Genomic DNA, 13,532 nt, shown 5'->3' on the forward strand with positions numbered 1-13,532 from the left:
AAACCATTCATGGACTATGGTAGTGGCAATGGGGATGAAAAAAAAAAGAAAGTCAATTTTGAGAAAGATTTTGGAATAAAATTGATGTAAAATCAGTGATGAAGTGGATATGGAGGGTGAGGGAGAGGTGGGAATCATGAATGTCTCCTGGGTCTCTGGGATGAGCCATTGTAGTGCTGGCACTCACTGTTTTGGGAAGCCCCGGAAGAGGACCATATTTGGGAGGGTGGAGGTTGGGAAGAATGGCCGAGTTCCAGTGTGAACATGGCATCAAAGAGGAGGCACCAATAAGGCACTTGGGGATGAGGATCTGGAGCTTAGAAGAGAGGTAAGTGGTGGAGATGTCAGTGTAGATTGAGGGGATACCTTTCTTGGTGGTTGATTTTTTTTTTTTTTTGGACGGAGTCTCACTCTGTCACCCAGGCTGGAGTCCAGTGGCACAAATCTTGGCTCACTGCAAGCTCCGCCTCCCGGGTTCACACCATTCTCCTGCCTCAGCCTCCCGAGTAGCTGGGACTATGGGCGCCTGCCACCACGCCCGGCTAATTTTTTTTTTGTATTTTTAGTAGAGACTGGGTTTCACCATGTTAGCCAGGATGGTCGCGATCTCCTGACCTCGTGATCTACCCGCCTCGGCCTCCCAAAGTGCGGGGATTACAGGCATGAGACACCACGCCCGGCCTGCCTCCCAGTTTTAAGCAATTCTCCTGTCTCAGCCTCCCAAGTAGCTGGAATTGCAGGCACGCACCACCATGCCCAGCTAACTTGTGTATTTTTAGTAGAGACGGGGTTTCACCATGTTGGCCAGGCTGGCCTCGAATTCCTGACCTCAAGTGATCCGCCGCCTCAGCCTCCCAAAGTGCTGGAATTACAGGTGTGAGCCACTGCGCCTGGCCTTAGTGGTCGATTTTTTAAGGTAGAAGAGACTTAAACATGTTTTAAGGTCAAAGAGGAGGATCTGATTGAAAGTGGCTGAGGATATAGGAGAGAGATGATCTGGTTCTTCTTGTGAAGTTCTGAAAAGGCTTGAAGGAGGGGATATAAAATGCTTGGTGGGATCAGGCTTGGTGGCTCACAGCAGTAATCCCAACACTTTGGAAGGCCAACTTGGGCTCATTGCTTGAGCCTAGGAGTTTGAGATCAGCCTGGGCAACATAGTGAAACCCTGTCTCTACAAAAAATACAAAAATTAACCAGGCACAGTGGCATGCACCTGCAGTCCCAGCTACTTAGGTGGCTGGAGTGGGAGGATCACTTGAGCCCAGGGAGTTCAAGGTTGCAGTGAGCCATGATTGCGCCACTGCACTCCAGCCTGGGTGACAGAGCGAGACTCTGTCTCAAAATAAATAAATCCATAAATAAAATGCTTCGTGGTAGGTTTACCTTAGACTGCAGCAAAGAGTGAGGGGAGTGGGAAAGGTCTGGAAGCACAAAGGTGAGTGGACAGAAGAAACATGGTAGAATTTCCCAGTAGTACTGATGATTCACTGCAGGTTGACAACTATAGACATCTCCTTTCTTTATTTTATTTATTTATTAATTTTAGAGATGGAGTCTCACTCTGTCACCCAGGCTGGAGTGCAGTGGCACAATCTCGGCCCATTGCAACCTCCACCTCCCAGGTTCAAGCGATTCTCCTGTCTCAGCTCCTGGGTATCTGGGATTACAGGCACCCGCCACCATGCCCAGCTAATTTTTGTATTTTTAGTAGAGATGGGGTTTCATCATGTTGGCAAGGCTGGTCTCCAACTCCTGACCTCAGGTGATCTGCCCCTCTCGGCTTCCCAAAGTGTAGGGATTACAGGCGTGAGCCATCGTGCTGGCCTGTAGACATCTCCTTTCTACTAAGGGACTTGTCCAATAGCTTTTAGGTAAAAGGGAAGAAGGTGGAGCAAGGATTCTTCAGAAGGTTGAGTAACAGACAGTAGAGCAAGAGTGTTCCTGAGATGATGGGCTGGGCTGTAGGACCCAAGCCGCAGGAGGAGAGATGTAACAGGGAAGAGGACAGCTGGCTTGGAGGAAGTCTGCCTGGGTGCTAGTGTCCTCTTGCTTTTGTAGGCTGGAAAAGGAGCTAGGAATGATGGTGGCAAGTTTTGTCGTTTGTTTGTTTGGTGGAGATGAGCTCTTACCATGTTGCCCAGGCTGGTTTTGAACCCCTGGGCTCAAAAGCGATCCTCCCACCTCAGCCTCCCAAAGTGCTGGCCAGCGGCAGGCTTTTGAGTGTGCCAGTTGTAGCTCCTACAGTCTCAGATAAGCCCATCTGTTATTCAGAGGTCCTCCTAGCTCTTGCTACAGGCCCCAGGGGCCACTGGACCTTGCCATAGAATCCTTCAGTGACCATACCTGGATGCACTTGGTAAACACCAGATGGGTTGGTTGGTTTGTTTGAGACAGGGTCTGGCTCTGTCACCCAGGCTGGAGTACAGTAGCATGATCTTGGCTCACTGCAACCTCCACCCACTGAGCTCAAGCCATCCTCTCACCTCAGCCTCCAAAGTAGCTAGGACTATGGGCATGCACCACCATGCCAGGCTAGTTTTTGTATTTTTTGTAGAGACAGGATTTCACCATGTTGCCAAGGCTGGTCTCGAACTCCTGAGCTCAAGTGGTCTGCCGGCCCGGTCTCTCAAAGTGGTGGGATTACAGGCATGAGCCACTGCCAACAGCCACAAATGAGATGTTAAATTGGCCCTTTTCCCATGGGGCAGACTCTGACACACCTGCCCACATGTATCTGGCCAGCCATCTCCAGGCCTGTTCCCAAATCCTGCGGACTGTGGAATGCAGCTACCCTTCCTGGGGCTTACAGCCTATCTCACAGCTTTCACATCCTGCCCAAGGGAGACCAGGAAGGCTAAAATTTACTCCCAGTGGGGTGCGGTGACTCACATTTGTAATTCCAGCACTTTGGGAGGCTGATGTGAGAGGATCACCTGAGGCTAGGAGTTGAAGACCAACCTGGGCAACAAAGTGAGACTCCATCTCTACAAAAAATTTCAAAAATTAGCTGGGCATGGTGGCGCCCACTTGTAGTCCCAGTTACTGGGGAGGTTGAGGCAGAAGGATGACTTGAGCCCGGCAGTCCAAGGCTGCTGTGAGCTATGATTGTGCCACTGCATGCCTGCTGGGGAACAGAGTGGGATCCTGTCTCAAAAAAAAGTGACTCTCTGCAAACAACCCCATTGCCCCCTCTACCACCAGGAGCACTTGGCTATGAAAACCCCTTTCCTTAAGTCTCTTCTTTCAGACATTCCCACTGAAACTAACATGTAAAAGCTGCGGCTCACTTTACCCCAAACCTCATGGTCCCAGAGTAATGTGCCAGAAACCGCTTATGCTCATACCATTTTGGCCCCTTCCGTGGGCCAGGAGTCATGGAGAACCACTCAGCTATATATGCAGTTCTGAGATCAGTGTGAACATTGTCAATCTTGGGGCCCTTTTGGTGGCCTTTGTGGTGCTCTGGGGACCAGACGGCCTTGAACCTCTCAAGCTTACCTGAGAGCATTTTGTATTGTGGACATATCACCTTCTGTTTTGTGAGTCCATCTGCAGATATTATACCCATGCCCTGCAGGTTCAAATTATTTATTTTGATTCATCAAATACACATACATATGGAGAAGGAGGGAAAAAAATGTACCCACTACACAGGTTTGAGGCACTCGTCATGTCATGCCACCTCTTTATTCCAAGTTCCTTGCACCAAAGTGTTGAGAAAAAAAGATGGAGGCCCGATGCAGTGGCTCATGCCTATAATCCCAGCACTTTGGGAGGCTGAGGTGGGAGGATTGTTCGATCTCACTAGTTCAAGACCAGCCTGGGCAACAGGGTAAAACCCTGCCTCTACAAAAAATACAAAAATTAGGCCGCGTGTGGTAGCTCATGCCTGTAATCCCAGCACTTTGGGAGGCTGAGGTGGGCAGATCACAAGGTCAGGAGTTCGAGACCAGCCTGGCCAACATGGTGAATGAAACCCTGTCTCTATTAAAAATACAAAAAAATTAGCTGGGCATGGTGGCACATGCCTGTAGTCCCAGCTACTTGGGAGGCTGAGGCAGGAGAATCGCTTGAACCTGGGAGGCAGAGGTTGCGGTGAGCCAAGATCGCACCACTGCACTCCAGCCTGGGCAACAAAGCAAGACTCTGTCTCAAAAAAAAAATAATAATAATAAATACAAAAATTAGCCTGGCATGGTGGCATGTGCCTGTAGTCCCAGCTACTTGGGAGGCTGAGGTGGGAGGATCACTTGAGCCCAGGAGTGAGAGGTTGCAGTGAGCTGAGACTGCACAACTGTGCACTCCAGCCTGGGCGATAGAGTCAGACCTTGTCTCAAAAAAAAAAAAAAGAAAAAAAAAGAAAGGGAAAGAAAAGGAAAGAAAAAAGAGAAAAAGAGAAGGGAGGGGAGGGGAGGGGAGGGGAGGGGAGAAGAGGAAAAGGGGTGGAGCCCACAGGTCTAAAGATGGAGGCCAGGCCCTCCTCTTCAGGCATGGTAGCTACGGCCTTCCAGCTCTGCAGAAAGGTCTGTGAACTGGACCCTCAGCATGCACACAGGCATGAGATGGTGCCTTAGAGACCACCAGACCTATACCTGTAATTTGCTGTTTAGGAGGCCAAGAAGGTCAAGACCAGGAAACAAGGGTCACTCCGGAATGCAGCTAGCCCCCTGTGTATCTGGATAGAGGCAGAGTTAGAGTCAGGTCCTGTGAAAAGCATGAGCATCTCTGAGGTTTGTGCCTGTGACAGATGAGTGGAAGGAGGCTTCAGGAGCTCCTCCGTGACCCAAGAGCTGGAATGAACGAGACCCACATTTGTGTGAGATGCCAAAGAAATGCACCCTGGGCCAGGCTCGGTGGCTCACGCCTGTAATCCCAGCACTTTAGGAGGCTGAGGCGGGCAGATCACCTGAGGTCAGGAGTTCAAGACCAGCCTGACCAAAATGGTGAAACCCCATCTCTACTAAAAATACAAAAATTTGCCAGGCGTGGTGGCACATGCCTGTAATCGCAGCTACTTGGAAGGCTAAGGCAGGAGAATAGGTTGAACCTGGGAGGCAGAGGTTGTAATGAGCCGAGATCGCGCCATTGCACTCCAGCCTGGGCGACAGAAGAAGACTCCATCTCAAAAAAAAAAAAAAAAAGAAAGAAAGCCCGGCCCGGTGGCTCACGCCTGTAATCCCAGCACTTTGGGAAGCTGAGGCGGGCGGATCGCCTGAGGTCAGGAGTTGGAGACCAGCTTGGCTAACATGGTGAAACCCCGTCTCTACTAAAAATACAAAAATTAGCCGGGAGTGGTGGCAGGCGCCTGTCATCCCAGCTACACGGGAAGCTGAAGCAGGAGAATCGCTTGAACCAGGGAGGCGGAGGTTGCAGTGAGTCAAGATCACACCATTGCACTCCAGCCTGGGGGAAAGAGTGAGACTCTGTCTCAAAAAAAAAAAAAAAAAAAAAAAGAAAAAGAAAGAAAATGCACCCTGATCTCAGCAGGAGCTGGCTCTCCCTGCTGAGAAAAAAAGCAGATTTGCCCCAGCTGGCTTTTCTAAGGGCTTCACATTCCTATTGTCAGAAGAGCTGCAGAATCAGAACATCCCACTTACAGGGCCCCTCGGGGATTCCAGAACTGATTTTCTTAAGTAGCCAAAGTTATTACTGTTGGCTTGTGCATTCTTTATGGAAATAAAAGTCAGGGCTTCTAGGCTGGGCTTTACATGTTAGTTTCAGTGGGAATATTTTAAAGAAAAGCCTTCAAGAAAGGGGTTTTCACAGCCAAGTGCTCTTGGTGGTGGAGGGGGCAATGGGGTTGTTTGCAGACAGTCACTTTTTTTTTTTTTTTTTTTTTTTAAACGACAGGGTCTCACCCTGTTGTCCAGTAGGAGTGCAGTGGCACAATCATAGCTCACAGCAGCCTTGAACTGCTGGGCTCAAGCAATCCTCCTGCCTCAGCCTCCCCAGTAACTGGGACTACAAATGGGTGCCACCATGACTAGCTAATTTTTGAAACTTTTTATAGAGATGGAGTCTCACTTTGTTGCCCAGGTTGGTCTTCAACTCCTAGCCTCAGGTGATCCTCCCACCTCAGCCTCCCAAAGTGCCGAGATTACAGATGTGAGCCACCTTACCTGGCCAAGAGTAACTTTTCTATTTTACCTTCCTGGTCTCCCTTGGGCAGGATGTGAAAGCTGTGAGACAGGTGGTGAGCCCCAGGAAGGGTAGCTGCATTCCAGAGTCTGCAGGATTTGGGAACAGGTCTGAAGAGGGCTGGCTAGACATTTTGGGCACAGAGCAACTGGCTGCATCTGCTGGGTATGGAGAGTCTGGGGTGAGGCCAGGCCAGTGGCTTAGGTGGCATAGCCCAGGAAGGAACAGGGCTGAGGACAGCATGGGTTAAGTGTGGAAGGGGACCCCTCCCCCTCAGTCTCCAGACTGCTTCCCTGAGGAAGTTCCCCTCCCCTTCTCTCCCCTGTGCATAACTCTGTGAGGACCTTGTTGTGCCCTCTCTGCCCCAGCCCCCACTGGCTGGAAACAGCTGTGCTGTGGCTAAGAGGCCCTTGCCAGGCAGAATAATCTGCTTTTATCTCACACCACGTATACAGTGGGGTGCGTTGAGCCCAGGAGGCTGAGTCTGCAGTAAGCTATGGTCACCTTGCATTGTCCTCGTGATCTGGGGCTGGCCAGGAGCCTGGGAGATCTCTGATGGGTAGACTGGACCCCAGGAGTCCAGGCCCCTTCCACTGCAGCCAGGACAAGAGGTCTGGTACCACGTTGTTGATTTTACCGTCTGCAAGGTCCTGAGTAACAGGCTGCTGGGGTAGTGTGGAGACGGAGAAACCTAAGGTACAGGTAGGAGGAACTGCTGCAGGGCTCCCTGAGGGCTCTCTAGGGCTTGGTGAAGCAACAGTATCTAGATGTGTGTGTGTGTGTGTGTGTGTGTGTGTGTGTGTGTGTGTGGAGGGTGAGCTACTCAAGGGACTAGGGGCCACCTGGAGACTACACCCACCAGTTACCAGCTGTGAAGATCTGCGGTCTGCACGGTGGGGAGGTTTTTTTTTTCTTTTTCCTTCTTTCTTTCTTTTTTTGTGAATCAGGGTCTTGCTCTGTTGCCCAGGATGGAGTGCAAGTGGCCTAATCTCAGTTCACTGCAGCCTCAACCTCCCTGGCTCAAGTGATCCTCCCACCTCAGCCTCCCATAGCTGGGACTACAGGCATGCACCACCATGCCCGGCTATTTTTTTATTTTTATTTTGTAGAGACAGGGTCTCCCTATGTTGCCCAGGCTGGTCTCAAACTCCTGGGCTGAAGCGATCCTCCCGCCTTGTGCCGGGCTACAGGTGTGAGCCACCGTGCCCAGCGGGAGGGAGATTTTCTAGGTCCTACAAACTCCCAGGGAGTCTAAGGGCTCTTATAACCAGGAAAGAAAGGACAGGTGTGTTGGGGAGGGACTCTAGGCACAGTTGTAGTGTTGGTGGAGCCATAGGACTGTGGCCTTGGAGTCACACTGTGTTGCCCATGCTGGAGTACAGTCCTGCAATCATGGCTCACTGCAGCCTTGACCTCCTGGGCTCCAATGCTTTACTGAAAGTCAAGGGTAGCTCTTGTCCATTCCACAGCTGACAGAGCAAAGGTCCTGTCCTTCCTAGATCCCCATACGTGGACCTGGCCACAGGCCCCACCTGCATTCAGAAGGCCCGCATTGAGGCTCTGGTCCGACAAGATGTGTCTCCCAGGAATTGTTAGAGGATAGTGTGCAGAGTCAATTCTGTGGCCTCGTAAAGAATTTGAGGTCGAGCCAGGCATGGTGGCTCACGCCTATAATCCCAGCACTTTGGGAGGCTGAGACGGGCGAATCACTTGACGTCAGGAGTTCGAGATCAGCCTGGCCAACATTGTGAAACTCTGTCTCTACTAAAAATACAAAAAAATTAGCCAGGCGTGGTCGTGCACACCTGTTTTCCCAGCTACTCGGGAAACTGAGGCAGGAGAATCGCTTAAGCCTGGGTGGTGGAGGTTGCAGTGAGCTGAGATCACGCCACTGTACTCCAGCCTGGGTGACAGAGCGAGACTCTGCCTCAGAAAAAAAAAAAAAGGTTGAACCCTTTTTTTTTGGGGGGGGGACAGAGTCTCACTCTGTCACCCAGGCTGGAGTGCAGTGGCGTGATCTCGGTTCACTGCAACCTCCGTCTCCCAGGTTCAAGCGATTCTCGTGCCTCAGGCTCCTGAGTAGCTGGGACTACAGGCACATGCCACCATGCCTGGCTAATTTTTGTATTTTTAGTAGAGATGGGGGTTTCACCATGTTGGCCAGGCCAGCCTTGAACTCCTGACCTCGAGTGACCTGCCTGCCTCGGCCTCTGCAAGTTCTGGGATTACAGGCGTGAGCCATTGTGCCTGGCCTAGGTTGAACATGTTTTGGAGGGGTTCTGAACAGTGAAACTTATGAGCATCCCCTCAGATTCTTAAACCCATCAGGGGTCAGGGCTAAGGGGCGTGAGAAATCTTCTTGGGTCCATCTGGTTGAAGAAACTAGAACTCTGTCCCCTTTTCCCATGTGAGTGGACTTTCCTTTTGGTTATCAAAATGTAATAACCCCAACTCCTTGTCACTAAAACAAGAGGGGATTTATTAGCCCTAACAAAAAGGGCACTGTGGCTGTCAGAATGGCTGTCCTTGGCAGCGATCCTGATGCCTGGAAAGAGTTCACAGCCAGCCAGCCTGCAGCTTATCGGCTCCCTCCAGGCACAGTGGGAAGGAGGATCTAACGTGTTGAGTCTTCATTCCTTCCACACAGTGCCAGAGTCCTCCAAGCCAGCTCTGAAGTTGCTACATGGTTCCAATCAGAGATGTTTTTTATTTTATTTATTTATTTACTTATTTTTATTTTTTGAGATGGAGCCTTGCTCTGTCACCAAGGATGGAGAGCAGTGATCTCATCTCACTGCAACCTCTGCCTTTCAGGTTCAAGCGATTCTCCTGCCTCAGCCTTGCAAGTAGCTGGGATTACAGGCACCCGCCACCACACCCAGCTAAATTTTTGTATTTTTAGAGATGGGTTTTAACCATGTTGGCCAGGCTAGTCTCGAACTCCTGATCTCGAGGGATCCACCCACCTCAGCCTCCCAACGTGCTGGGATTACAGATATGAGCCACAGCGCCTGGCCAGCTCCTCTTTATTTTTTTTTTAGAGAGTCTTGCTTTCTTGCCCAGGCTGCAGTGCAATGGCGCCATCTCGGCTCACTGGAATCTCCGCCTCCTGGGTTCAAGTGATTTTCCTGCCTCAGCCTCCCCAGTACTGGCACGCACCTGTAATCCCAGCTAATTACAGGCACACGCCACCACACCCAGCTAATTTTTGTATTTTTAGTAGAGACAGGCTTTCACCACATTGGCCAGGCTGGTCTTGAACTCCTGAGCTCAAATGATTCACTCACCTGGGCCTCCCAAAGTGCTGGAATTACAGGCATGAGCCATCGCGCCTGGCCTCCTCTTTATTTTTGAAAAGCTAAACAGACTGTTTGCACACCCTGTTTGTGCATGGGAGAGCAGGGGCAGGATCAAATGTGAGAAGATGTTAGCCTGCTGTAGAAGGCACCCTGGGGCTCGTGCCAGGAATTGTCAGCCTTCCCACCAACAGTCCCTGTGGGCTCATCGTTGCCAGCTCATCTGTAGTTTGCTGTCCTTTTCTGGTAGTTTGCTGTAATAGACATTACTAATATTTGAATGTAATATTATTTGAATGTCCTCAATAACAAATATTATTAGAATATTTTAATTCCAAATTTCCTTGCTTCCTCAAGTTAGGTGAGAACAAGGCGAAGTTCACGTTGAGATAATGCAACTATAAACACATCTGACACCGACACCTCCTTTCCTTTTGTAAGAACAGCTACCTTCCAACCGTACTAGAGAGAGACAGCATTACAGTAACCCATCTCAGGTCAATGGAATTCCAAAGACTCCAGAATTTCCAGATTTAAACCAAGTACCAGCTAAAAGAGGAGGAAAGCAGGCTGGCCCAGACACGAGGTGTTTTGTTTGTTTGTTTTTTGAGACAGAGTCTTGCTCTGTCGCCCAGGCTGGAGTGTAGTGGTGTGATCTTGGCTCACTGCAACCTCCGCCTCCTGGATTCAAGTGATTCTCCTGCCTCAGCCTTGCGAGTAGCTGGGATTACAGGTGCGTGCCACCTGATCACGCGTGGCTAATTTTTGTATTTTTCGTAGAGACAGGATTTCACCAGGTTGATCAGGCTGGTCTTGAACTCCTGACCTCAAGTGACCCACCCGCCTAGGCCTCCCAAGTGTTGGGATTACAGGCGTGAGCCACTGTGCCTGGCCAATGAGGTGTTGTAAACACAAGTCGTGACCTGGGTTGGTGAAAGCTGCAGAGCAAGCCATTGACAGTCTGGAAGCCAGACTCAGACAGGCATCTGATCCAGGGACACCTGCAGGCCAAAGTTATAGTGGGTGTGGGCTACCCAGCATTGCTTGCTTTATCGGTCAAGGAAGGCCTCTAGACGAAGGAGCAGCAGCAGTGCTGGACGTAGGGCATCCCCACTGCGGACCACTGGCTCGCCACAGAGCCAGAGGTGTGCAGCTGTCCTGCTAGCTCACAGCGCTGTGACTTATTTTTAGATCTATGACTCAGAGTCGTAGACCAGTACTGAGGCTATGGGGAGAGGAGTCTCTGCCTGGGGGCTGCCTTAGCATGGGTCTGCTTGACACCATGATCTCATTCCCATCAGACCATAGGTGCGGCAATACAACTTCCAGAAGGACACCATCTCTTCTTTTTTCTTTTTTGTTTTGAGACAGAGTCTCGTTCTGTCGCCCAGGCTGGAGTGCAGTGGCACAATCTGGGCTCACTGCCACCTCCGTCTCCCAGGTTCAAGTGATTCTCCTGCCTCAGCCTCCTGAGTAGCTGGGACTACAGACAAGCACCATCATGCCCAACTAATTTTTGTATTTTTAGTAGAGACAGGTTTTGCCATGTTGGCCAGACTGTCTTGAACTCCTGACCTCAAGTGATCCACAGGCCTCGGCCTCCCAAAGTGCTGGGATTATAGGTTTGAGCCACCCTGCCTGGCCACCATCTCTTAAGGCTTCCAGGTTAGATGCCTTCTCTAAGACATGTGACAGAATTTGACAATCAGATTCGTGTTCCCCAAAGTGCATTCTGGTCTCTGTACAGAATATGGCACAGAAGAATGCAGTATGAAGACAGGATAACCAATGAGGAGGTTAACACAGTCGACGCAAGAGGTGAAGGGGCTTTGAACTAGGGTAGAGGCAGAGAGATTTGCTCACTCTAGATGGGAAACCAAGCACAAAAGTTTACCTTCTTTGCCTTTAAGACTGCACTAGCTGGGCACAGTGGCTCCCACCTGTAATCCCAGCACTTTGGGAGACCGAGGTGGGCAGGTCATCTGAGGTCCGGAGTTCAAGACCAGCCTGACCAACATGGAGAAACTCCGTCTCTACTAAAAATACAAAATTAGCCAGGTGTGGTGGTGCATGCCTGTAATCCCAGCTACTCGGGAGGCTGAGGCAGCAGAATCACTTGAACCCGGGAGGCGGAGGTTGCGGTGAGCTGAGATCAAGCCATTGTACTCCAGACTGGACAACAAGAGAGAAACTCCGTCACAAAAAAAAAAAAAAAAAGCCGGGCATGGTGGCACATGCCTGTAATCCCAGCTACTTGGGAGGCTGAGGCAGGAGAATCACTTGAATCTGGGAGGCGAACGTTGCAGTGAGCCGAGATCGCGCCATTGCACTCCAGTCTGGGCGACAAAAGGGAAACTTTGTCTCAAAAAAAAAAAGGCCGGGTGCAGTGGCTCATGCCTGTAATCCCAGCACTTTGGGAGGCCGAGGGGGGCGGATCACGAGGTCAGGAGATTGAGACCATCCTGGCTAACACGGTAAAACCCCATCTCTACTAAAAAATACAAAAAATTAGCCAGGCGTGGTGGCTCATACCTGTAATCCCAGCACTTTGGGAGGCCGAGGCGGGTGGATTGCCTGAGCTCGAGAGTTCGAGACCATCCTGGCCAACATGGCGAAACCCCATCTCTACTAAAAATACAAAAAATTAGCCGGGCATGGTGGTGGGTGCCTGTAGTCCCAGCTACTTGGGAGCCTGAGGCAGGAGAATCGCTTAAACTCGGGAGGCGGAGGATGCAGTGAGCCGATATTGTGCCACTGCACTCTAGCCCGGGTGACAGAGTGAGACTCCGTCTCAAAAAAAAAAAAAAAAAAAAAAAGACTGCCTTAAAGGCTGCTCTGCCTATGGAGTAGCCATTCTTTTATTCTTTTACTTTCTTAATGAAGTTGCTCTTATTTAAAAAGAGTGCATTAAGATGTCAACACATGAATAAATTAAGTTATAAATAGAATTGGGCAGGAATAAGCCTGTGAAGTATTTTTCTTTCTAAAATAATTTTTTATTTATATATATATATTTCTTTATTATTTTTTATTTATTTATTTATTTATTTATTTTGAGACGGAGTCTCGCTCTGCCGCCCAGGCTGGAGTGCAGTGGCGCAATCTCGGCTCACTGCAAGCTCTGCCTCCCGGGTTCACGCCATTCTCCTGCCTCAGCCTCTCCGAGTAGCTGGGACTACAGGCGCCCGCCACCACGCCCGGCTAATTTTTTGTATTTTTCGTAGAGACGGGGTTTCATAGTGGTCTCGATCTCCTGACCTTGTGATCTGCCCGCCTCGGCCTCCCAAAGTGCTGGGATTACAAGCTTGAGCCACCGCGCCCGGCCTATTTTTATATATGTTTTTGAGACAGAGTCTGGCTCTGTTGCCCAGGCTGGAGTTCAGTGACACAGTCATGGCTCACTGCAGCCTTAACCTCCTGGGCTCAAGGGATCCTCCTGCCTCAGCCTCCTGAGTAGCCACTATGCCCGGCTAATTTTTATTTTTATTTATTTATTTTTATTTTTATTTTTTGAGACGGAGTCTCGCTCTGTTGCCCAGGCTGGAGTGCGGTGGCGCAGTCTCGGCTCACTGCAAGCTCCGCCTCCCAGGTTCACGCCATTCTCCTGCCTCAGCCTCTCCGAGTAGCTGGGACTACAGGCGCCCGCCACCACACCCGGCTAATTTTTTTTTTGTATTTTTAGTAGAGACGGGGTTTCACCATGGTCTCGATCTCCTGACCTCGTGATCCGCCCGCCTCAGCCTCCCAAAGTGCTGGGATTACAAGCATGAGCCACCGCGCCCGGCCTAATTTTTATATTTTTTAAAATTTTACTTATTTTTTTGAGACAGGGTCTCACTGTGTTGCCCAGCCTATAGTGCAATGGTATGATCACAGCTCACTGCAGCCTCAACCCTGTGCGCAAGCAATCCTCCTTCCTCAGCCTCCTGGGTAGCTGGGACCACAGGTATATGCCACCATGGCTGGCTAATTTTTTAGTTTTTTTTTTTGTAGAGGTGGAGTCTCCCTGTGTTGCCCAGGCTGGTCCCAAACTCTTTGGCCTCAAGTGATCCCCCACCTCAACCTCCCAAAGTGCTAGGATTACAGGCATAAACCACC

This window comes from Nomascus leucogenys, chromosome 10 (assembly GCF_006542625.1).
Source record: "Nomascus leucogenys isolate Asia chromosome 10, Asia_NLE_v1, whole genome shotgun sequence".
In the NCBI taxonomy this organism is placed as follows: Eukaryota; Metazoa; Chordata; class Mammalia; order Primates; family Hylobatidae; genus Nomascus; species Nomascus leucogenys.